Source organism: Catharus ustulatus, chromosome 9, assembly GCF_009819885.2.
Source record: "Catharus ustulatus isolate bCatUst1 chromosome 9, bCatUst1.pri.v2, whole genome shotgun sequence".
NCBI classification, from domain to species: Eukaryota; Metazoa; Chordata; class Aves; order Passeriformes; family Turdidae; genus Catharus; species Catharus ustulatus.
Window position 1 is genome coordinate 27,448,190 of NC_046229.1, and position 27,267 is coordinate 27,475,456.

A 27,267-nucleotide genomic window follows, 5' to 3' on the forward strand; every position below is an offset into this window, starting at 1 on the left:
CATTACAGATTTCTTTTTATACATCTATGCACACACACATTCCTCCAGCTTTTGAAGTGTCTACACTGAAATGGGTTGCTCAGTTTTATAAATATTTAATTTGTAACTCTATTTTGTTGGCTTTAACTACCAGCCTTTATTTGTTTTCCACATGGGAATTTCTCAGTCTAGGTTTTCATAATACAAATGGAGAGAGATCTTTAAAAATAGGTATATTTCCTACTTTCCCATCCATTAAAAAATAACACAGCGACAGTTTATTATAGGATTTCCTATGTTCTTGCTGCAGTGTGCAAATCACTGGGAGGTTTCCATGAATTTTACTCAACTTTCTGTTGTGGTTTTCCAAATCCATCCTGATAGAAAGGGCTCCCTGGGACTTGAATATCTCTTTTTCTGGTTTGAACACAGCACACTCTGACCATGGGAAATGGACTGTTCCCATTGTACTCTACTCTTTTCCATAGGCTTTTATGGCTATCATATCTCAGTTCTTTACCCTCCACCAAAATTTCTCTTAGAGTCTCCCAAATTTTAGTGAATATAAGTCCCCCAAATATCAATTTTCCTTAGATTTTATTCTTAAAATAACTTTAATATACTATATTGCATTGAATGAACAATATGTAAGGGGAGAAAAATTAGTCAAAAGTAATAAATTCTTCAAGGATTGGAGCGGGGAAATATTGAGGGACTTTTTTTAATGATTCAGAGAGAGACTGATAGGGCTTGTACTCACAGGTCATCTTTAAATATCTATGAGAAAAGGCCAGAATTAATACAAAATTCATTAATTTCTGCCTGGGTCATTTGAGGGCCTGCTTTCCATGAAGCACAATTTGTGACACTGGACAGCTGTTTTAAACCTCAGTGTGCTATCTTCTTGCTTTATCTTCCTCATGTTGATGAGGAAGACAAGAGTATCCTTTGCAGAAATAAATACTGAGACATTTGAGCCTACTTCCTACCAATCTGAATGGAAAAAAAAAAAGATGTTTTTAAGTATCTGAAAAAATCTGTTGCATTTGGTTTGGAAAGAAAAGAATCAAAGACCAACATTATTGCTTTGGAGATATATATTTAATGCTTTAACAGATGTCATCAATCTGTTGCCTTTTAATGAGTTTCTCTCTGTGCTCCCCTGAATTAATTATCTCTTGTCATCAGTTATATTCTTCTGAGCTGGGTTTTCAAATAAAAAAAATATTTCTGTTTCAATGCATAATTATAAAATTGAGAGAGAACAATAACCCCAGGTTTTGAATTGGTGATAAACAGCCTGGACCTTAAAGCCATATTTTTTTCATTTCATTTTCAAGGACTCAGGTTCTCATAAATCCAGGGCAAAGTATTCACCCAGCAAAACAAGCACTGATGGCATTTTGCATGCATAATACCCGACCTGTATCCCTCCCTCAACTCCTCAGTCATGATTATTATCTAAAAGAAAAAGATCTTTTGTGTTGAAATTAAATGTTTCACCCTTCTTTAGGGGAAAAAAAGAACAAAAAGAGGTTTCACAACAAGAGGTTGTGGAACTGGAAATAATCTGCTTTATGTTCTTTGGCATTGTACTTTTAGCTGCACCAAAGGTTGGTGATGCCTTCAGACAGGATTCTTCAGGGTAGCTCCTCAAGTTTATTATGGTTTGAAAAAAAGAAAAATATCTGTATAAATGAGGAGAGAGTAGTATGGAGTAGAATATAGCTCTTCTAATGTATTGAAGAATTCTGCTGCTATTTCTGAAAGGCTCACAGAAATTTTTAGGTTGGAAAAGACCTTTAAGATCATCAACTCTAACCATTAACCCTTTGTTTATGAATAGAGATCAGAGGAAAGAAAGAAAAAATTATTTTCCTACTGAGAAAATGTTCAATATGCAAAAGATGAAATGTCACAAGCAAAGGCAGTTTGCAAATCCAACTGAGCAATTTACATTCAGCTTCATCCATGTTCCTCCTGCCCCACTGCAGCAATCATGGGTTGATACTGGGGAGCAAACTCAACATTTTATAGAATATCTCTAGACATCCCAATGGTCTTAAAATAGATGAAACACTATTCAACCACTAGCTGCTCTTCCCTTAGCAAAATATGTACCCAGATTCAGTTCAGTCAAACACCAGACTTTCCTGATATTATCTGTCAATATTTTGTACTTTTGTGTCAGCTTGTAGAAAGGCAAATATCAAACAATCCTCCCAATATCCTACTTCAACTTTTACTGGCTTTAAAACAAAACAAAACAAAAAAAATAATAGAGATGTTCACTTAAAGGAGGAGTCTTAAAATATGTCACAAAACTGGTCAGTAATGATGATACCAAGTTAATATCTTTTTAAAGGTTTTCTGTTGTTACTTGTGCAAATTTATCTGAGAATTACATTTATATCTGAGAATTATGTTTAGCTGTGTGCAGAGAAGATTCCAAGCACATGGAGGCAATTGTTTGTGTAGAAAAAATATCTTGCTTAAAAATAAAGAAAAAAAAGAAAAAAAAAAAAAAAAAAAAAAAAAAAAAAAAAAAAAAAGAGAGAGCCCAGGATGCCAAGTGCCAAATGAATATTCAGAAGAATATGAGTAATAATTCTTTTACTTCTGACCTAACTGTCTACTCGGCAGCCTTGGTGCTGCCATGTAGATCTGTTATTAACTTCCTTTCTGGGTTGGCTTGGTCACTTGGTGGCCTTACAAGCACATGCTAAGAACTGTTTAACTCATCCTTAAAATGGGAACTTCACTGCTTTTTTCACTGCTGCTGCATTTTGAAAGTAGCTGTCAACCTTGCAACACTTTCATCTGCTTTTTAACCTCTTATTATCCACTTTATTAATTTTTTTTTTCCTTCACTGATTCACCAGGAGGGCTGGCCACTTCCATAATCTGCCCTCTCCAGAAGAAAGATTCCCTTCTGCTGCTCCTACAGATTCACTGGATGGAACCAGAGGGTACTTTTGATTTGTGGTCATGCCAGCTGCAAAATGATTATTCTCTTGAACAAATGATGGTTCTTGTGGTGAATGGGCTGGATTAGCCAATTGTACAACAGCTCACACACCATGTCCCCTCTGCTGCCTAGAAATGTAATGATATGCAGCAGCATAATGAGCTTACACTGAATTTTCAAACAGAATCCCTAATCACGAAAGCTCTTAAGTGCTCCTAATTGCAACTCTTCTTAAATGAGTGGTTTGTTGGCAATAAGAGATTTGTGGAATTGGGCCAGGCTAATTCCAGATTCATTTCCTGTCTCACAGAAGTGACACTTTAGGAAAACAAGTGTATCCTAAAAGCATCACTGGGCAGCCTCATGGCAAAAAATGATGGAGAGTTTGTGGGTGACAAAATGCAGAATTCCTCAGGAGGTCAGATTTGCAGACCCCAGCTGAAAAACTTGTATTCTGTAAAAGTATCCATGACTTAGCTTTCATGGAGTCACAGAATCCCAGAATGGTTTGGGTTGGAAGGGACATTAAAGGCCACCCAGTGCCACCCCTGCCATGGGCAGGGACACCTCCCACCAGCTGCTCCACAGCCTGTCTTGGAGGGAGTCAGACAGACCTCTGTGGCTGCTGAGAAGGAAAAAACCAAAAGCATCATGGAAAAGGGTGACCTTGCTATGAAATGTTGGATGGGATTGGGTAAAAAATTTTATGAGATGCATTAAGGGGTGGTGGGAATGCAGAACATATGAGTGGAATGGACAGGGGCAGCGAAAGAAGGGACCAAATGTGGTGCAGGAGAAAGGAATGTGAGAAACTAGAAAGGAGGGAGGAAAAAAAGGATCAGTAGAATGAGAAAAGGCTGTTGGTCAGGAAGCAGTTACAGTTATTTTGCACTTCTACAGAAATGTTATTATAGAGGACTGTGGCCATTCATTTTTCTCTGTATTTTTAATGAACTCACACAACATATGCAAGCAAAAAGCAAATGTAATGAATGACTAATATAGGAATGCATGAGGAAGTGGGGGAAAATTAGCTTATGGAAATGAAATTTTAATAATGGATTTTTAATTTTTTTTTCTGTATAGTGATATTAAAAATAAATATTTCAAAAACATTCACTTAGAAATAAGGACCACAGAGTTGCTTATACAGTTTTTAATACCACCAGTGGTAATCCTGCTCACACATTTACAAAATATCATTGCTCATGATGAAAATCATCCCTGGAGTTACATAGTCTTGTCAGTGTGACTTATCACAAGATTTTGTGAAAGCCTCTTTTTGTTCTTCATGTAAGTAACGCTCACCACAGGATTTTCAGTCCTCTGAGATGTGAGAAAAATCAATGAACAAGAAGTCTTGAAGGCATGGCCTAAGTATAACTAAAGATTAGAAAAGCAGTCAGAAATAATTCAACATATACTGTATAAAACAGGAAAAAATGGCGTTGAAAAAATAATCTTAGGACTTGCTGCATCTGGTTAATGTCTTTTACACGAAGAAAGTTGCTAAAACCAAATATAACATTGAATGCAATCAAGTTTTTTTCTAATTTTTTAAAAGAATAGGAATAGAAGAAGCCTTCTCAGTAACTGACTGGGTTACCACATCAGATCCTACAGACCTCCCTCAAACTAACAGAATACTGTGTATATTTCCAAAATGTATTATATGCTGAAAAATTCTTTAAAAGCCTTCTCAAGGTGGTAAAAATCCTTTATTAAGCTCCAGTCTAAATATATTTAAAACTTATTAATATACCTGTTTAATTGTGGCAGCATTTGGTTATACATATTGTTCATCTATGATATTTCTCCTCTGAGGGGTTTATAGGGCAATCTTTGCTCCCAGTCACACATTTCTGCTAGGAAAAACATACAAATTAAACCATCTGCATCAGTAATTTGTGTTCATGTTCAGCTGATCCCTGAAAATTAGTAACTAGATTAGAATTAATACTGAAGATTGTAATGATGAAGATTATATAATCTTCTTGTACAGAAGATCATTGTTTCTGTTTCTGTCAGGGATTGCACACTGGTGTTTATTAGGGTCACACTTCCCTTGACAGAAGGAGCTGCAACAAGCTCCATCCTTGCCTGCCTTTTGTCAGCTCTGCACAGACTTATCTCTGGTTTTGCCTGCACTGCATTTGAGCTTATGTATTTCCTTTGTCTGGAAATCCCGACTTTTGGTGGATTTATAATTACAGTTTTATGCAAAATAACCTCAAATCCTTAAATCCTTGCTGAAATGCTGGTCGGCCTGTATGAAAAACAGGGAGGTGAATGAGCATGAGAACATATTATAAGTCAACATTTTGCAGGATTTTTTTTGGTGACAGTTTGAAGCACTGGATACAAATACAAGCCAGGTGATTGCAAGACCAACACACATCTCAGAGCACAGAGAATTTCTAGGCATGTTACACACCCGGTTTCTACTGTAGTTTAAAATCACCTGTGTTGTTTAAAACACAGACAATAAGTGAGGAAATCAAGGGGATGCCACCTGCTGCGTCTGGAAGGTGAGTGAGGAAATGATGGAGCTGCCAAACCCGGCAGCCTGACAAAGGAGCTGCCTGTCCATGCCCCCAGAGTGTATTTGGAATTACAGATGTTGTCCTTACACCCTGAACACAAACAGGGACAAGGGACAGACAAAGGGACAACACAGCCAGACACACAACTTTTGTTATCCCTTCTCACGAGAGAAGTGGATGGGAATTAATGAGTAAAACAAGGAAAATAAAGTAGTTATACATGAAACAACAAAGTGAAGCTGTCAGAGAAGAGCTATGCCTGCCTGCATGTGGGATCAGAATTTAATTAATAATGACTTTTATTAAAATTTGGGTTCTAATTCAGTGTTCTTCATCTGAAGGAGTGTTCTGGTGGCAGCTTCTGTGTCCTTCAGCCATAGCACAAGAAGGAGGAGAGATCCTGGCCTGAATTCACTGGTAATGTTCCTCCTGTAGGAATATTCCTTCCATGGACTTAACTGGTGACTACAAAAGAATATATTTCAGAAAGTGTACTAAATATCTGCTGTGCTTAGTCTAATAAAATAATCCATTAATGTCCAGCTATACAAATTTAATTTACTGTAATAGGGGGTTTTGCTACTTGAAATCCCCTGGCCATTATCTTTACCTGAGAGAGATCAATCTCAGTTAAGCAGTTAGCACTTAAGATAAAATGAGAATGGGATTAATGGGTTTATACTGTGTTATTTAAGAGCCATTGGCAAAAAAATTACCCTCAGTGTATGTGTATAATATGACATTTCTCCTTTGCTCCTGTACTCCCTCAATACCTTTAAAATAATAGCAATAAACATAAACCTGACAAGAGTGAGGAGAGATTTTGAGCTGCTGAGGCCTTGCAGAGATGAGCTGTGGGTTTATCTGTTCCCTTGTCTTTTTTGCTCTGTGTGTTTCAGAGTTCCCCTTTGGAAGCACTTTGTGCATACATCCTTTCCTGTCTCTTAGGGTACAGTCTGGCAAAATGACATCAGTTAAGAAACTGGTTAAAACTGGAGTGAGAGCTGCAATCCAGATAAGCAGCTCAGGGCAGATTTACCACCCTGGCTGTGCTAACAGGATGTTGTTAATGCTCTTGCAGCACTTGGAAAAGTGTCCAGGTATCACTGAGCTAAGGTCGTATGTTAGATTTGGAAAAATGTTTAATTCATAGAAGCAGTTATTTTCCCTGCCCATGGGAAATAGGTACGTTTAGCTATCTAAATATATGATATAATCTAAATATCTAACAGATATTTTCCAATCCAAACTAGTCTGTGATTCCATGAAATTCACTGTTTCTTACAATGAATAAACAATGAAATGCTAGAAGCATCTGTACTTGTATAAATCTAATATCTTGATTGAGTTAATCCCATTATTCCTTTTTCCCCTGCACATAACTAACTCATGATGTTATGATTTTTTTTCATTATGACTTTGAAAAAGAAAAATAATGAGGTGCATGAAGCGAAACTTGACAGAACTGTGAGCAGATATTCATTCCTACATCTCAGCTGCAAAAATTCCAGCTGAGTTTGATCTTAAAGCCAAACACAGGAATTCCCAGCTTACTATCAATGATGGAAATCAATAACCTGTCATTTCCTGCCTTTCACACAGTACAGTAATTTCACGATTATAAGCCGCACTGAGTATAAGCCCCATCTCCAGGTGTCAGCAACTTTTCGTTCTTTGGCCATATATAAGCTGTACCTGATTATAAGCCGCACGTTACAATACAGAGTGTGATAAAAGGTATCTGTTCTATCACCATCTGTTGAGGGTGGGGGCAGTGATCCTTATCTCAATGGCAGATATTCTGCTAATGAGCCATCCATTGAAACCAGGCGAGGCATTGTTCTTTATCTTTTCACAACCCATCCTTCCTCCAGCGAGTCATTTTCTGCTAATGGCCACTGAGTCCCACTGTGGCACTGATAAGATTAAAGTTGAAGGAGCTATTCTGGCACTTTAGCCCTTGTTTTGGAGTTGGTGTGTCCAGCTGGGAGCTGAGGCAGGCAGAGGCACAGTCCTCCCAGAGGGGCACACAGTCCCATGGCACACAGGGAAGAAGGGCAGAGCACAAATGATGTCCAAGCCAGGCTGGACAGGGTTTGGATCAGCCTGAGCTAGTGGAAGGTGTCCCTGCCCATGACAGGGAGTGACACTCTGGGTTTTACCATCCCTCCCAACCCAAACCTTGTAGGATTCTGTGCTGCATTTTCTCAGCCTGGTGTTACCCTGATGTACCAAAATGGACTGCAGATATAGTGAGATTGGAAATACTAGATATTTTGCTTTAAATTCAACTTTGCAGTTTGCATTAGAAAGAAACTTCTTATGTCTATTTACCAGGCTCTGTGCAGATATTTTCTGGTATTACATTAATGCCAGCAAAGCCTTCACTAATGTTTCTTCCAGAATGTTGTCAGTCAAACAAGATACATGACCTGCTAATGGCTATCAGGATATACTGGGGTAAAGATATGCCTGAGGGGAGTAATCTATTGCTTTATCAAAGACAGCTTAAAAAGCAGGACAGAATACAATTTCTCGTAACCTTAAGTACCCTTAAACTACTCAGAAACTTTAAGTTTCCTGCCTTTTCCATTAGAAGTTTTTTTTCTACATTGCTTTTATTCACTGCTCCTTTATCCTCTGTGTGAGATCCTCCTCCCTCAGTTTTCCCCTCCCTTCAGAGTCCTTGAGAAGTCAGTAGCATTCTCCACACAGAGATCTGCATGTACGTGTCAGCTGTTCTTGTCTCCATCCAACAATGTGAGCTGCTGCTGTCTCCTTATAGCCTTTTCTCTTTTTCTGATGGAATCATAATCTGCAGGGACACCTTCCACGATCCCAGGCTGCTCCATGCTCCATCCAACCTGGCCTTGGACAATTCCAGGGATCCAGGGGCAGCCACAGCTTCTCTGGGCACAGATACTTAAAGGTCTGTTAGTAGAGCTGTTAACTTTTTCCATTCCATGAATATTTTGGCTGCTGAATGAATATACCCCCAAAAAGGGCAACATTTAGAGCTGTGTCTCCTGTTCTGTAAACCCTCAGGGATTGTTGGTGGTTAACAAGATGGATGCATCCCTGAATACACAGAATCATGGAATCACTGAGGCTGGAAAAGTCCTCCAAGAGCATCTAGCCCAGTTTTCAGTGCTGTGCTGGTGAAGTGGGTGGCTGTACACAATGTTCTTATGAGGTTGGTCAGCACTTGCTGTACTGGAAAGAGCCTGTGCTGCATTCAGGGACAGAAAAGGAGAGGGAAATGTTGCCACTGAGGTGCAGGAATACTGCTTAAGCTCACACAGGACATTGCAGTGCACACACATCCCCCAGCAATTTCATCACTCCAGGGAAAACAGCAGAAAGTTTTAGAATGGTCCTTCAGCCTCCCCTTCCTGTCCTGTTTCACAAGCCCCATGTGGTTTCAGGTGTTGTCTGTGCAGCAAAGCTGTGATGCCACACCACAAATGGCTCCCCATCTGACATGAACATCCACGGGCAGTTTTTTCCTCTCTCATTTTCTTTCCATCTCTTGCTTTATCCCTCTCTCTGTGTCCCTCAGTCTCTTTGTAATTAACAGACACGGCATTAAACCTGTGATGCAAAGTTTATATTAACTCCAGCACGGCCAGTGTGATGTGCTAGTGATGGCTGATTTCTGTCTCACTAAGACAATGCATGGGATTCACTTCAGAATAATGTTTTGATTACCAAAAAGACTTTGTGACAATATGAAATATCACAACACAAACCAGGAGAAAGGCTGGGTTATGATGCAGATGAGTCTGAAACATCATAGCTTAGAGTTAAAATTTTTTAGGAACTCTATTATTACAGACTCATCTTAGATGCAGGAGTCCCTGGAGTCCCTTTTGCCATCTGAATGAGACCATTTTCCTGAGCTGATGGCTTTGTTGGTCACAGCCAGGATGTAAAGTAGAGCTGTGCCTTTGAGAAAAAGAAATTCTTTATGTCTGTTTGCAGTTGTTAGTTTTTGGAGTGAGTATTTTTGTTTGTTTGTTTCTTTGCTTGAGGGTTTTTTCCTATTTTACTTTAAGAAAATAAAGTAGGCAAAAGTACTAGAAAAAAAGGTTAAAGCAGATACCACTATTTTGGTTCTTGGTGAATGAATTGACTCTGTTAGATCTCATTATGGGGGAGACTTTGGTAAGAAGAAAATGAGGACATTAAAGGAGCTGATTCTGATAATGTGTTGCTTTATGGGTGGCTGTATTTTTCTTGTATTGCTTGGAGGTGTTTTTGAGGCAACGCTCCATTTCACAGTCTATTTTTAATGTAAAGAAAGGGAAGGACTCAGCTTCCAACAATCATTACTTCTTTTATATAAACTCACATTTCTGTTTGCAAAATATGCTGAATCCAAAGATATAAAAAAGATAATACTTAAGTAAGGCTTTGCCTATTTAAGCCAAGCTTATATGCTCTAACAGAGTTTGAATTTTTATGCTGCAGTTTATTGCAGTGGTGCCATTTGGGCTGTTAAAGTTATTTCAACATTTTCATTACCAAGACTGTTATCTGAAATTGTCAACTCAATCAAAAAAACCTTCACAGAAATATCCACTGTTTTGAGAGGCAACAGTTTCTATAATTTCACCCAGCTCAAAACTGCTTTTTGCTAAAATGGAATCACAATCTAAGTATTCAGAAGATATTAAAAAAAAATGGAATTTAGTAATTTCTGAATTTTATGCCTCTGTTATTGAGCTTATATGATGCTTTTTCTTTCTGTAGTGCAAATATCCATGGAATGGATGAAGGCCATTCAAGGAATGCAAACAAACCATGGGGGTTTTATTTATTTATCTAGGTTCTATTTGTTTAGGAAGTAATAGCACCACTTCAAGAGAAGTTTTTGATAGATCACAACCACGTGTGTGCAATATTACTATAGCAAGGTGTGAGGCAGGGCTCTGGTATGTATATTTTGGGGGGATGTATAATCTCTTTTAGATTTCATACTGACTTTGGGTCACATTGCCTTTTCATCCTTTATTAGGATGTGGAAAATGTAGAATCTTCTTTTCATTTGGATGGCAGGAGGCACTGTCCCTACACTCACTATCACCTTCAGAGAAGGAAATGTGGCATAAGAGCCAGAAACCTGCTGCAAAACACTAATATATATATATATATATATATATATATATATATATATATATATATATATATAAAATAAAAATAAAAATAAAAATACAGGCAACCAGAACAATCAGGAAACCAAGCAGAGGAGCTGCTGCATGACAGCAGAGCAAATATGAAGCTTAAAAAGTTGAAGTCAAAGGCCTTAGCCCTTGAACATGAAAGGACATGAATAAAACTCCCAGCTGAGGCAAAATCGTGGATGGGGGGTTAAAGAACTCCCTGGGGGACTCATAACCTATAACATAGCAAACTGTTGTTGATTCAAGGATTTCATCCGGAATTTCAAAAGAGATCAAGGACAAGTGAGTCAGAATATTCTCTACCAGTTTTAAAGATTTGGTGGCTGACTGTGCCCCTTTAAAAATAGTTTAGTTATTATGCTAAAGGTGAATTAAAGTAAGAAACACATAAAATTCTAGCAGACTCACAAACAGCAATGGGCTTAGACCAGATCTAATTCTTTTTTGGATAAAATGAATATCTTAAATCCAGTGTCTCCAGTGTCTGTATCATAGAGTTTCAATTTCTTTTTTGACTATGTTTTTATTTTTTTCAATGGCCTGTTCTACAGGATCTTATATAAGGGCTTTGCAATAAGAACTACTGCTTAATTCATTGCAATGTCCAGATGCATCTGTTTGGATTAGCTGTGCCCTGGAAGACATAAGGAATATGTGGAGTTGATAATCCATCTTTATTACAAATACCTGCAGCAAGTGACTGGAACTACACCAATATCTGCCTGTGCAAACTGCAGTGGTGCTTTAGGTGCATTTAGTGCTCTTTCATTTCTGGCTGAAAAGGGCTGGAAAAAAATATTCAGGCAGTGTATTTTAGTCTCTAGATGAATCTCTGAATTAGTGCAACAATAATCATGGGTCAGGGCAGGTTGGGAGTTTGATCCACATAAGGGCCATTCACTGCTGGACTTGATGATTCTTACAGGTCCCTTCCAATCAGAGTATTCTGGGATTCTGGGAATAGAAGAGTCTTTTCTTTTGTCTTGAGGTAACCCCAATTATTTTTACAGCACCTAAGATATTTGATTACAGAAATATTTAATATCCTGTAAAGAAGGAAAGAATAGTACTGTTAGTTTAGCTCTGAGTTACAAGCACCATCTTCAAGGCAGGCATTTGTACCTCCATAAGTCCTTTCTGAAATAAATACTCACTTTTAAACACATTTGTTTAAGTTCATTATCACCATTTTCTTTTATCACATTCTAAATAACTTTAACTGTCTGGCAAATTATGTAACTTTAAGTTCACTGAACCAAGACTTAAATTCAAGTCAAGGGATAAATTTAAGAGACAGGAATACTCAAGCTTTGGGATTAAAGACATAACATGTCAGTACAAGTTCCATGAAAGAAATCAGAAATGAGGCATAAATTAACAATTATCAGATTTGAATATCTTGAAGAAAGTCTTGTGAGATCCAGACTTACGTGGGTTTTATTCCTTATGACATAACAAAATTGCTTATTATTTAATTTCTTTTGGGTACAGTAGTCTGTACTTCCTGAGAAGTCTGACACCAGAGTGCTGATGTCATCTTGAATTTTATGTTGGATATTACACTTGCACATTCCTCTGTTATACCAATGTTACCAGAGAGAGCTACATTTTAACAACACCTTAAGGTAAAATTTCATAGCAGAGAAGAACAAATCCAATTTTATTGGATTTTTCTGTGTATTGACCTCAGAATCTTTCTCTATTACTACAGTCCATTTAAATTCTCAAGGATAGTGTTTTACCAATAATTGATCACATAATTCCAGTGAAATTCTATTCCCTTAAGTAAATCCCACACAAGTCAAGGAGAGAGATTACTCCTGGGCAGATGGAAACACGTCAGAAACACAGAACAACAGAATTATATGAAAATTCAAAACAGTGGAATGAATTGGCAATATCAGTAGGAGTAACTATGCAAATTTTGTGTTTAAGCATCAGACAACAACCATTTCATATTTCAGCATTTTATTAATACAGATTAGGAGGTAACACAGCTAAGAGTATTTTTTGCAAACAATTCAGTGTATTGTCACATCATTCCTAATGTATTAGGTCAATACAAAATAATTACCACTATACTAATGTTTCAATAATAAATTGATCAATATCTATCTCAATTATTAAAGCATTCTGATAAAATAAATGGTGCCCAGTATTTGATTGAGATAACTCCATCATGTTTCGTGGACCTTATGGTTTTATTTAAAACTTAGTTCTGTTTTTTTCCCTTTTGGGGATGGAAAAAAAATTGTTATTTCTAATTTAATTTGCTTTTAACACCATAATATTCAATACTGGCAATAGCTCTGAGCCTTAAAACCATTATTGTACACTTCTCATTCTGAGGGAGATGATAGCTGAGCATTAAACAGAGCACATTTCAAAGTTCTGACGGGAGTAGAAACTGATGCAGATTTAGTAGGAAAATTCTCCTAGGTATTAAATTCTGCTGTGATACAACTTTGCTTTTCACCACTCAATCAATCAATCAATCAATCAATCAATCAATCAATCAATCATTCTATTTAAAAAAAACGCACGTTTAATACAAAAGAAAAATAAAAATATTCACAGAGGGCATTTATAACGTTTATGTGTCATAAAACCTTAAACCTTTTAAGAATAAAAATCAATTTTTATTAGAGTTCCCTGCCTTTGATGTCTCACTGCCTAAAAAAAACCAAAAGAGCTCAGGAAGACACTTTGTCAAGCCCTGAGTTCAGCCTGGTGGCAATTTCTGTCCATCCCAGATCAAACAGAACCAGAAACCCCACTTAGGAATCAGAAAGAATACTAAATTATTGCTTTCTTTTTGTTAAATGTCATCCTTGCAGATCCCTGGCACCTTTGTTTGGACAGGAGGTCTGAAAGGCATTGCAAGTAAAACTCCCAGGTAAGAGTTTGTTTTAGCATTCTTCATATTTTCATATTCTGTGCAATATGGAGTCATTTCTGTCACAGGGCGTGAATTTCTGATAGGATCAAGCAAGGAAAGATGTGCCTTAACCCAGAGATTTTTGTTGTATTTTTAAGTCTACAAACAGTGACTAAGAAAAATAAAGCAGTAAACTTAGAATCACTGCATGTGAAATCTATTTCTCCTATGGAAAATATTTGTTTGGTTTGTTTTGGGGTTTTTTGGGGATTTTTTGTTTTTGTTTTGGTTTTGGTTTTTGTTGTTTTTGGGTTTTGTTTGTGGTTTTGTGGTTTGTTTGTTTTTTTTTAAGAAAAGCTTGCTCAGGTTTTGAGGTCCTTTTTAGAAACCCTTTTGGTTTTAGCTCTTTTTAGACTAAACTGTTGCTTCCCAATTCCTATTTTGCCTTTAATAACAACAGTTTTCTTACAGCATATCTGTACTAGCATGTCTCTTATTGGATTTACTATGTGTGTGTGAGACTGCCATAAAGACTGGAATACTGTGAAGTTTTTATGTAGAAAAAAATTAGGAAACTGAGTCTGAATTTATTTCTAAATATCATTAAATCATTGAGGATTGGCCTTAATTTGGATAAGTGCCTGTAGAAACATTTGACGACATTTAAGCAATATACTATGATAGAGCACTTTAAAATTATTTAATTTATTTAAAATGAATATGCAATATCCTCATACCTTTTCAAATGTGCTTTCACACCACTTTTTTGAGAACCTGTCTGGTCACCAAGCCTGCTTGCTACTGAATCCACCTCAGCCATGGTTATTTGTTTCCTTGGAAGCTCTTCTACTATTTCAAATGAATAAAGAAAAAGAAAATACCACAACAACACACAGGCTCAAAAATATGGTCTGAAATTGGATTCAAAGGTTTTTCAACTCTAATTGAATAAGGCTATAACAGAATAAGACTGAAAGTAGCAGAAAGCAAACACTTCATGAGTTAAACATTCGCTACTGATGTTATTCAGGTGCAAAGCCCAGACAATTTTCTTGCCTATTCATTAATCATGATTAATTATTAAAAAGGTAAAATAGGGATATGAGTGTCCAGATTTTTATAAGCTCTTCAAGGGATTTTAGAATTCAAGTGTTGAATCAAGTCTAGATGCAACCTGATTTTGTTCTGGTGGCCTCACTGTTCATAAAATTGTATTGGTCACCTGGCTGGGACTGAGCTCAGGAGACCACCGGAGACAGTTTGTTGCTTGGTCTTTTCAAGGAAGCAGGGATAATTCATTATTGTCACCTGAGCTGTGATTAATTACTGCTGACTTTGACGATGCTCAACGCTCACCGTAGCCAAGGGATCAGAATATAATAATGAAATTGTTTCAGCACTCACTGCAGGAATGCTTCTACAAAGTCCTGGAGGAAAATCTGTGTGTCTCTGGTAACAAATTCAGAGCATTTCTGAGTTTCCCAGCCTCCTGGATCCACGGAGGGACACAGATGGGGGCTGTGTTCACCTTGGTGCTGGGCTCCTGCCTCAAAACTCTCATGTGTGCTCACTTTATTAATGATCAGAACGAACAAATGACAAAGCCATGCTTAGCACCATGGCTGCAGTGGCACTGCAGGTCTCCATCCTAAATTAAGATTAGCGGAATTTGCCGTGTCTGTTCCCTGTTCCAGCCATTTAGGGGGCCACTGATCAGCACTTTGGAGAGGCTCAGTAAGCTCAGAAGGGTGCTCATCAATGGGGAGGAAATGCTGCCAAGGAGTACAAGAGAACAGGAGTCAAACATGAAATAACAGAAGTGTGGTCAGATCACTCATCCCAGAACCCCTGCATTTGGGGGGTTCTGTGTTGGTTTATCTTGGATTAAAGGGCAGGATGTTTTCATAATGCACCAAGTCCTGGGGTATTTAATGGCCTGTGTGAGTTAATCTGCATTTGATTCTGCTTGCAATACAATGTTAGTAATTCAACACATTAGGGAGGCTTATTCTAACCTCAAGCCTGCAGACCTGTCATGTTGCAGAGTTGAATTAATGTTTGGACTCAATGATCTGTTTTCAGCCTTAATGATTCTCTAACAACCTGGTAACCAGAGGAATAAGAGTCTTCACATTCTGTTCTTTCCTTTCAGGTAAAGCAGAAAATCCACCCACCATTGTTTCCCCCTAACACAAATTGCCTTTTAAATATTTGAAATTTTCCATTCCCACTGTCTATGTTTCTTTTGTGTCACTCAGCAGGGATGGACTTGAGCTTCTGGAAGGGAGATCCCAGGGAAAAGTTAGCAATGCACTTTTAATTAGGCAGACTGCTAATTAGAAGCAGTCATGAATAGAAGTTGCACCCCAGTAATGGATTACATCAATTAGAATGAAAGTGAAGCTATTTGTTTTCAACCACCATGTCTGAAAGTTATTTTTAACAATCACTAATCTTCTACTTATGTCTAGTACAGCATGTGTGCATCACCTAACATTTATTAATAAAATTAACGTTTCAAACAATGGAGAAAGGCTCTGTGAGAGTCTGGTAGAAGGAAACTAAAAAATTAGGAATACTTTAAAACCAAGAATGCAATGAAGGCTCAACCAACCAGTCTGAAGGCATCCAACACCTGGTGACTTAAGTGAAGCTTTCCAGGGAGGCAGGAATGTTCACCAGACTAACAAGTATGTGGAAGAAAGCAGCAGTGTTTTATCAGAATCACAGAATGGTTTGGGTTGGAAGGGACCTTAAAGATTATCCAGCTCCAACCTCACTGAATTGTTCCACTATTTATTGCTTGGTTTTCTGCAAAGGCTTTTACATGTAGGGATTATAAAAGTACATCTCACAATTTTCCATCCTTGCAAAAAAAATTCCATCCTTGCTATCAACCCTTACAGCCATAAAAATCTGTAAGTGTTTCAGTTGGATTTGAACTCGGAATAATGTGAAAACCACAGGTGCCTGAACTGTGGATCACAAATTAGAAAGCTCATGTGTCGTTACAGAATTACAGAAGCAGAAAAAGAAATTTTCAGATTGTCATTGTCACTTACAAAGTGACACATATTTTGCACAAAGAACAGAAAATATTATATCATATTCTTTTGTTGTAACACTGCAAGGTGCTCCTTCTATTGCAATTTTCTCTTAATTATTACTGGAGATGAGCTTCCAGTGCTGATGATCACCTTCATTAAAAATGTCTTTTAGAACAGGTATTATTATTAGGTATTCTGTTCTGCTGCTGCAAGTTATAAATGTGTCTACATTCCTAATTCTGTCAGGCAATTATTATATATATTTTGTTCATATGCCTTCGAGGTCTAAGGAAAGATTTCTGAGCTTTTTCAAGTTTTACAAGGATAGGAGATGTGGATGCTAACAGGCAGTATTTTTTTTTCAGCTATTGATACTCTCCATTGAATTACTATGATTTCTTCAGTGCATGATGGATTTGTTCCTCTGAAGAAAAATTGTTAGAATACTTGAACAGTGGAGTGAAGAACAAGATTTAATCTATATATGTGGATAGAAAGCAAAAGTAAAGCAACCTGTATATTGCCATCCTAATATTCACAGCTGAAAGTTACTGCCATTATTCAAAAGTCAAGGATATAAAAGTCCATTCCAACTGAAGCAATCTTGTAATTTCATTCTTGATTTAGGAAATCAAGTGTCCAGAAGTGTCACTCTTTTGTGACAATACATAAAGACCCTACTTGCACTAGATAAGTGCTAAATGAGACTTGAATTGCTCTGACAGCATATTTCCAGGATTTTTCTGTCATTCAACAGAGGGGGAAAAAAGCATTAAGGCAAATTTCATCAAATTACAAAACACATCATTAATCCTGCAATTTATCAACCTGTAGAACAAACACATCCAGGACCACGTGAGTTTTTTTTTACACCGTTTGCATTTATTTACTGACTGTTTCCTTCAATTAGGAATTCATTGTGCTGGGCACTGCAGAAGGACACAACAGAAAGGTGTCCTATTCTCTTAAGGATCACATTATATTGGCCATACTCGAGGTGGAGTTTCACTCCCTCTCTCCTCTTTGCTCCCTGATTTTTGCAGTTTCTGCCTGCTCCCTGCAGATTCTTTCTGTTCCTGGTTGAAGATGAAGAATGAATTTGTGCTTATGAAATCAGAGTTTATTTCTGTCCAGCTGGCCTAAATCATTTTCACTACATTTAGAGTGATCAAGTCTAAATAACTGTAATTCATCAGACCAGGGAAAATAGAGTCCACAATCACCAGGTAACTTATTCCTTGCTAATAAAGAACTGTGGGCTTCGTTTTGTTTGTTTCCCTTAATGCCTCATTTGTACCTTTCTCATTCCAGATTTCCTTTTGTTCTGGTTATGTGCATATAGAAAAATGAATTCTCTTTCCTCCAGCAAATGTAGCTGAGGAGTCTTAAAAATAATTTCAGCCATTTCCTTAAATTTCACATTTTCTGTAGTCAATTCTTTCGTGTTGTGTTTTCCAGACCTATGACCATTATTGTTGTCCTCAGCTTTATTTTCTCCAGATATTTCACAGTCGTTCAGCTGTGTATTTGTGCTGCTGAGTGGAGAAGAGCTGCTTCACGGGCACTCTGAATTCAGCTTTATATTTCCAGTGTTATGGTGTTTGTGTTTATGCCTTTCCAGGACCACAGAATTATTGTCTCCTGTTCGGAATGGGAATGATTCATTTTATCTTGGAATGACAATAAACCCACAGAGCCATTAAGAACAAAAAAAAAAAAGGAAAAGAAGCACAAGAAAATCTGTATAAATCTGTATAAATTTGTTTCATGTCATAATTTCTCCTTTTATCCCATTTTTGAGCAAGGGCACATTGTAATGGAGTCATATAAATACTCCCATTTCCCAAAGATCCCTTCCTCAAAAACTGGCTTCAGTCAGCTGCTCCCATTCTGCACTCGTGAGCATGAAAAAATTTTTTCTAAATATCTTTAAACACAAATCAAAGATTATTTTGTTTTCCTCATGTTCATTGTCCTTTATCACAGACTGGTGTCACTTGGATGTGCTCATGCTCCACTGTTGGCTCCCATTTATTTTTCAAAGGGAATGAACAGGAATACTTGGAATCCAACTGTGTTGGGATAATTTTGTGATATCCTTAATATTGTGCCAAGGCCAAGAAACACCTTGGAGACAGCTGGCTACTCCAATCTTCCAAATAAGCATTTGAGGACTGTTAGAATTTCTGTGGAGAAGAGAGGAAATGTCTCAATTTTTATCCACCTAACTGGTTGATGGGCAGCATGAGTGATTGGCACTGAAATCTTTCATTGCCACAGAAAAACAGATCCATTAAAGTTGGAAAAGTCTCCAAGATTGCCAAGCCCAAGCTTATTAAAAGCTGTTGATATTGAAGAAAGCTTCTGAGAACTTTGGATGCCTTGTTGTAATCTCTAATAGTAAATATTATATTCACATTTATATGAATTTCCCACCTCTCCTGGATCAAGGGAGAGTTTGTGTACTTCAAAAAGGAACTGCATTCCTCCCAGAAGATATTGGTTCCATTTCTTGAAAAACATTGTTTCCATTTATTCCAAAAGAAAAAGAACCCAGCTATTTCACTACCAACCTTCACAGCTGATTGCCACCTGTATAAATTCCGAGTCCAGAATCTTTCTCTCCACTGTTGCTGTTGGAACAGTAAATATCTCGGCAGTGTCATTATGCACTGATTTTCTAACAGCTTTCTGCTAAACACTGGCAACATAAAACTAGAAAATTACCATTAATCATTCCTAAAGAGCTAAGAATACATTAATAAATTAGTTCTGTTTGATTTTTAAAAGCTGTATTTACTCCTAGGATATCAAACAGGCAAACAAGAGTTGAACTGGGAAACAAGAACCAGTTCTATTTAATCCTAGGTTGCTCACATGATTACTGTAAGATGGTAATTTCTCATTTTAACAGCCTACTTCCATCCCTCTCAATGTCCTTCAGCTCTTACAGGTTAGACTTTAGATCTGTACTTAGATGCTGTTTTTAAACTCTGAAATTAAATGACAGAGAATATATCAGAGTAAGACCCACCTGAATTGTGTATTTTGCAGATATCTTGGGCTTGGCACTGTCTATAATTTCAGTGTCTTGGCTTTACTTGAGAAATGTGATTTAATATTCTTTGTTCTAGTTTTCATTCTGATTCAGGCCTAAATAGAGATGAGGATCAGGAATTCATGTCAGCCCTGCCTCTGCTTTTTTTCCCCATATGAAGGAATGAAGTCCCAAATTCTGGTTCATGCTAATCAGATTTTCCTCCAGTTCTGCTGTCAGAAGTCGATGTCTTCTGCAACCCACTTGGCAGGCCAAGTGTAGACCAGTGGTGGTAAAGGACTGGAAGAGCTTTACTCCACTTTTATTCTTGCTGATAGGAATTACAGAGTGCTCCTGGACAGCAGCAGTGTAAGAGTAACAACATTTTTTACCAAAATGGGGTTTTTCCCACAGTCTGGGCTGGCTGTGCAGAAGTACAGAGCCCTCCTGTTCATGCCAGAGTGGTTGATAAGGCACTGTGGATGAAATTATTTCAAAGACATGATAAAATGTGCATTGATTAAACTGGCAATTGTCTAGAATAGAAAAGTCACGGCACAATAGTTCCAATTTAATGTACTTTTACATGTGCAGTACAGAGAGAACACTCCACCCTGTGATAGATAGAACAATTTCATGCCATAGCCAGGAGTGTCTGACTCATTGGTCTGAGCAGCTCCTTTGCATCAATCCCTGTGCTTGTTTAATGTGAATAGCACAATTGAGAGGGTGCTCTGTTAACTGGAATCCCACTGCTTTTTCTCTAATGCCAGGGCAAAAAGTATCTGACCTGAGAGAGAAGGAAATGTGCAGTTCCAGAGTTCAGGGTGGGCACAGAGCCGGGGTTGTGCCCTGGCCCCCACACTGACACGGGCTGGCAGGGAAATGCTTGATCTGAGCAGTGCTTTGGAGGTTTTTATGCTTCCTAAACTCTCATTCACAATGGATATGGATCCTGTCATACCCTCTTCTTCTGGAAAACCAGGAATGGCGCCAGCCCCTTCCTGTTGTACATACAGGAGACACCAGCTCCCAGTGATGATGCCTCACCCGTGGAGATCCATGGGTGGTGTGATTTGGGGAGAAGGCTTAGAATGCATTTCTGAAGCATTTCCTGCTCTGTAACCACCCAGAGACAGCAAAAGCTGCACGTGAAACTATCTCATCTCCCATCATCCAAAACAATACATAAAAGAATAGCTTGTGTGCACGTTTGGTAATTTAATAATGAATTAATAATTATTTTAAATGAGCCAAGAGCAAAACAGGATGTGTCTGTCACCACTCCCAGTTTCTTGCTTTCTTTGTTCCTGCTCTGACTTTCTCCATTTGCTACCAGATCCTACTGGAAGAGGAGTCACATTTCTCCTCCTTACAGTAAATGTCAGAAGGATGCTATGTGGAAGAGCAAATAGGTCAGATCCCTGACAGTTTGACTGCTAATCAATACAGCAAGAGTTTGGAGGAATTTAATGAGTATTCTGTATTATTTTGTATGCACATGTTCAGCATGACTTTCAAAATCCTTCTTTCTTCCACCCAGAAGTTGTTAGAGTCACCAGTGTTTAATACTGATTTTATCACAATTTGAAAAGTGATTCTGCTGATTGATTTCATCATTGGTATCATCGTCAAACATAAGAAATTTGATGTAGATAAATTTTATTGAAGGATTTGGTATTTGAAAGAAGATCAGAGCTGGCTGGATGCATAACCCATAATTAGAGATAAGTTCCAATACAATTTATAGGAAGGCACAATGTTTTAATGGCTCAAAGAAATTAATTTATCAAAAAATGCTCCTGGTCAATGTAGGTGAGGTAGGATTAATCTTTTGTGTCCTGGAGTGTTTTTCCTGCATTGTTTCCATTTATAACGGAGACAGAAATCTTAAGAAAATAAAAAACAGTATTCAACATCACATTCCAAATTTATCAAAGCCAAAACATCAAGCTTGGTGTGGAGTTTAATTTGCTGACTGAATTTATAAATTTATTTTACAACAGTAAAGCTTGGCGTTTTGGGATTTCTGGTGATTGATTTTCCACATCTGTATTTCTTGTTTCCATTCAGAACAAATAACTTTTTTGTGTGAATCCGGATCCTTCCTCATCTCTTATCAACTGGAAAAGGAGATCTCTGCTCAAAAGTGAAACCCATTGTGTTAATACTTTCTGAATTCCCTCTTTTTTCTCTTCCTTGTGCATAGGTATGTGGTCTAATATTTGTCTAACAGCTGTACTGTGCTGTAAAATGGAAGATGTCGTGGACTAGTGGATAATTTATGCTGGAAAGGGCCTCAGGAGGTCCTGACCCATCTTGTGCCCACAGCACTGGGGTCAGACCAGGCTGCTCAGGCTGGGAAACCTGTGAGGATGGAGATGGCACCACACCCCTGGGCAGCCCCTTCCACTGGGACAGTGTCTTCATGGGGAAAAAGCACATCCTCTGCCACTGCCATGGACCCCAGCCATGCTCACAGCAAATAAATAACCAAATCATCATCAGAGTTATTAATGACTTTCACCTTAGTGAATGGCAAGCAACAATGTGAAAGCTGCCAGCAGTGGAAATCTGAAATACCTGAGAAATTACTGAGTAATATCAAGGCAAACCCAAGGGAAAACATAATACAGAGGACAGCTAATGGTGTTCCTGGAAAGTGAATTGAATCCCATTCTTCAAATCCTAGACCAGTGAACTGCTACTAAGGGAATAAAAAATCTGTGCGCTATAATCAGTGTAAGGTGAAAATGAGAAACGTAAGTACAGAATAAAAAGCAGGTGTGAAAAGTGAAATCATGCAAGATGAAGGCAGGGAGTGAAGAGAACAAAATCTCTTTAGTAACTCATTTGGTTTTAAATTATTATGATGAGGTTGGAAAAGGCTTGGAGCAACCTGGGATAGTGGAAGGTGTCCCTGCTCATGGCAGGGGTGGAACTGGATGAGCTTTAAGATCTCTTCCAATCCAAACCGTTCTGGGATTCAACAATTCTGTGAAATAAAAGAAAAAGAATTGATGTCCCATTAAAATTGTTAAAAGGATATTAAAAATGCTATTTTTAAGTTCATCTCTGCACTTTTGCTTCGAAAATATGCAGCAATTTAGAATTACCTGGAATGGTTCTCATTGGTACTGCTGCTCTGATGGTTTATTAAAGATTACAGGGAGGAAAAAACTTTTTATTCAACTTCAAGTGATATCTGTGTTGATCCTGCTGTTATCTAATGCACCGTTACATGGCATCCTTTATCAGATTTCTTTTCTGCAGAAGGAGCAGGAGCATAATTTACTCCAAAACCCCCCAAGTCTACTTTTAGATTTCAGGGTAAATTTCCTTTCAGTACTTGTGATGATAAAGAAAAATGCAGTAATGCTTCATTTACCAGCAATAAAGCATAAATTTGTAAATATATAAAATAAAAAATGTAAAGTATAAATGGATTCATGTGCATAAACTTGGTGTAGTGAAATAAACAGTGTATTAGGAGTACAAACATGGTTCAAAATGTGCAAGTTTTGTCTCTTACACTGGATCTTCTTAGCAGTGCACTGGAACAGATTTGGTTAAAACTGAACTTCCATTTTGCTGAAGTATCTCTGAGGAAGTCCCCAATATTGGAGTGTCCAAAGAGGGTCCTAGAAGGTCGGAAACAGGAATTCACCCATAGAAATCTGTTTTCTAATTAGCCTCCATGCAAAACAAAAGCTACCATGGAGATGGTAAAGGTTGAGTGATACAACTTTTCCTAATGCCGAGAGTGAATCCATCAGTGAACTCCTTCAGGGAGCTTCCACAGGGCTGTGTGGACAAAAAATGTGGCAAGAGGGGTTCAGCTGATGAAAAACAGCTCTGCCAGCAAATTAGGTAGGCTCTAAACTAGTATTAGTGTTCACAAAAGGTCTCTTGAAATCATATAATGCATAATTATGTGGGAATATCAGCTTTAGAGGGAGTTCAGCAAGCAGGTATTATGAGAAAAATTAGGAAAAGAATAAGAGAGCAAGAGAGAAGATATCATTGTACCACTGTGTAAAACCACAGGGGAATAAAAGAGGTAAAACTAATGAATGTAGAACAGGAACAAATATGACTTCAAGAATAAAGTTTAATCTATTTCATTCTGAAAATGCATACATTAAATAAACTGAGATTCTTCTGCTTGGGAAAGCTATAAAGGAAACTATGGAGAAGACATTAGCAAAATCTCAAACTGAAAGTGAACCGAGACCTATCTCTCAGGTTTTTTAGAATATAAGAAATGGAAAGCTTGCAGTGAAACTACAGCACATGATTCTAAAACCAATAAAAAGGAAATAAACTTTGAATATATTTTGGATTTCCTTGACAAAGATGCTTTGGATACCAGCAGTGTAGTAAGGGAAATATAACAACTAGAGAAATGTATATATTATTTGATGTATATACATATATATTATCTATAAATTAGAGAAATTTATAATTTGAGCAGGAGGGCTCACTGAAGATTATTTAACACAATAGCTACTTTCTTAGCTATTATTATTATTATTATTATTATTACTATTATTATTATTATTATCTACTTAGTTTGGAATGTTGGAATGCCCATTACATTCCATCAGTATTCTGGTGTCTGTTTGCTCTATAAATGTATAGATCTGCAATAAATAAACCAACCTTTGTGATGAGACAAGCCTTTCTTTTTTTTCTTAAATGAGAATCTCTCCAAACCCAATAAAACTCATATTATTTGCTATAGTCTTATATATTTTTATAGAACCTTTTTGTATTCCAAGTAACACATTTACATTGTCATCTCTAATCACCTTTTTTTTTTTTTTTGACAAATCTTTGCACTCCCTCTTCCTCAACAGGACAGAGCAGAAAATAAGATGAAAAAGCTCACGAATTGACATGAAAAGAGGGAGACTGGGAGAAGGACTAGGTTGAAAACTTGCATCAAAATAAATTGAAGCCTACTCCAGACTGAAAGGACAGGAACCAACCACGTCCACACAGCAAATTCCTCAGGATGCTGAGGGCTTTTCACAGCCTATACCAAATCCTTACATTTCTCTCCAGGATTGTTTTTCCTTTTTGCCAATGTCATTTTGAAGTACAGCATTTTCTGATTCTAAATTACATTTTTTCCAAGTGTGATGAAAGAGCTGTTACAGAAGTTCTGTACCATGCAAGTCCCTAATATCGGGCAAACATACCAAAATGTCAATTATAAAGTTAATTAAATGTTAATTATAATTGGCACTGACACAAACTGCCTCACTAGCAGAAAAAAACTTTTATAATTTAATGATGAGGATAATAAGAAGAATTTCATTTCACCCTCCTCATTTCAGTGCAGAAGAAGCAGCATGTCCTGGCCATTTATGGGTGGCATTAGATACTCAAATAGTAAAATCCTCTGGAAGCCTCTCTTTCAAAATGCAATATCTGCCCTGTTATAAATAGTAACATAACAATAATAATAATGATAACTTTAAATAATAGATTTATTTGTATATGGTATATATATTGATTTTTTTGTTTTTTTATGATTTCCTGTATATTCCACTGGAGATTAACAACAGAAGAATGAATTTCAGTTTTCAGCTGTGTTCATACTGGGTTTTTAATTGCTTGCATAACTAGGCCAGACTTAAATGAAAGAATATTCTTTTGGTTTTTTATTCTTTGATAGAAAAAGAATTGCTGCCTGACTGCTGGATCAAAAGTATTACAGAAAAAAGGAATCCAAAATTAATCTTGGTCTGTAGCCCTAATCTTGCAGCCATCCAGACTTCAGACCAAGACCCTGTTGAATCTATTTACTCACACAGGTACAGGAATGGACAGGGAACAAAATCAGGTCAAGGACTGGCAAATTAATTTTCTCTTCTTGAATAAGAAACACACTGAAGACATAATAGATATTATAAACAAATATAGTTTATGGCTTCAAGGACTTCTGCCTTTTTTTTCTCCTATTAATTGTCTTCAGATCATGTCTATTTTTTTTCTTTAACAATATCTCCCTATGCATTGATTTGTAATGCATTAATCAATTGCAATTAATTGCTCCTTCTAGGAAAAATATCAATAACCAAATTAGTAATAAATGTTTTATTACATTCATTGGCCACATTTGATGACAAAAATAGGTAGATTGAGTTCTGCACTGAATCACAAACCATCAAATTCAATATATTCAAGAAGTGTCCAAGACCAGGTTGGATGGGGCAGCTTTCAGTAGTTAATTCCAATTTTAAGTAGTTAATCTGAGTTTTAAAGTAATTAGTTACAATTTTTTAACTTAAGAGGGGGATGTGGAAGGACTCTGCACACCAACACAGTGATAAGAAGGATTGCTTTTTGCTAACAGGAATTCAAATTTTGTAGATTTTTCTAGTGCTGTGGAGTCCATAGTTGATTTAATACATGGCTGCAGTTCAACCAGTCAACGTCTCACTGAATGCACATTGAAAATGGGAGGATTTTTTAGGTTCTAGACATTTCCAGCCATTACCTTAAACCCTCCATAACTATGGCAACATTTTCATTAGGATTATCAGCTTTGTGATTTCCTCCAGCCTGTTTCATGGGCTAGAGAACATTTATTCAGGTATGTAAATTTACATTGTCTAACTTTCCTTTTCTACTGTTGAACTCTCCTTCTGAGACAAGATATTTTTTTCAAGAGATTTTTGAGAGGATTTAAATGCTCATTTTTGGTTTTCAAGCGGTTTGAAATTATTTTAGTCTGGAGTTTGCCATAAGTAAATATTCACTTCTAACCCACGTGAAAGAGGTTTTATAAAGAGTGTGCCTAGAGCAGCTGACATTTCATGAGTGATGAATGTCTGTTTATTTGGGAATTTTTATGCTACTGACACATGTCAAATAAAATCAGAAGTTCTTCTTACTTTACAGCTATCCTTGGAAAAAAATAGAAACAAAAAACCTCACAGATTTCCTCGTTGCAATTTTCCATCTACATATTTTCTACATGCATTCTGCACTTTTTTTGACAGTATAAGATTTCATGTTTTGAAATTTTAGTATTTTCTGGAGTCCAGTGCTGCAAGTACAGTTTTATCTAAAACTGTGTGACCCCTTGAATGTTTAAACTTAACTTTAGGTTATGAATTCCCTCTGATTTCTTCAAGTAATTCCCAATAAATTTAACATGACTTCTTGCCAAGGAGTACTTGCATTTGGTTTATTATTGGATATTAATGAATACCTCTATTGTTATCTCCCCTAGACAGTTCTACTGTATTATTAAAATACAATATCACCTGTTTCACTGATGTATTTTTTTGCAATTCTATTGAAGAAGAAATATATTAGCTCTCTATTTTTCTTTATTTCATTGTGCTTTTTGTAAATTACTCTGTTGTTCTTCTGAGAAAACTTTTAATCCAGAAAGAAGTTCAATAACAAATCTTACCTTTGTTTTCTCAAGCACTGCTGAACTTGCAACACTGTAAAAGTATAAAGTTTAATATTATTTAGTGTAGATAGAAATAATGCCTTGTGTTCCTTTCCCTTTCTTTTACTGGAAATGAAAATTCAGGTGAGTGTGGGCTTTATCATATTTCTGAACTCATTGAGTTATGAATCAAAGGGACGCCTTAATTTTACACTATT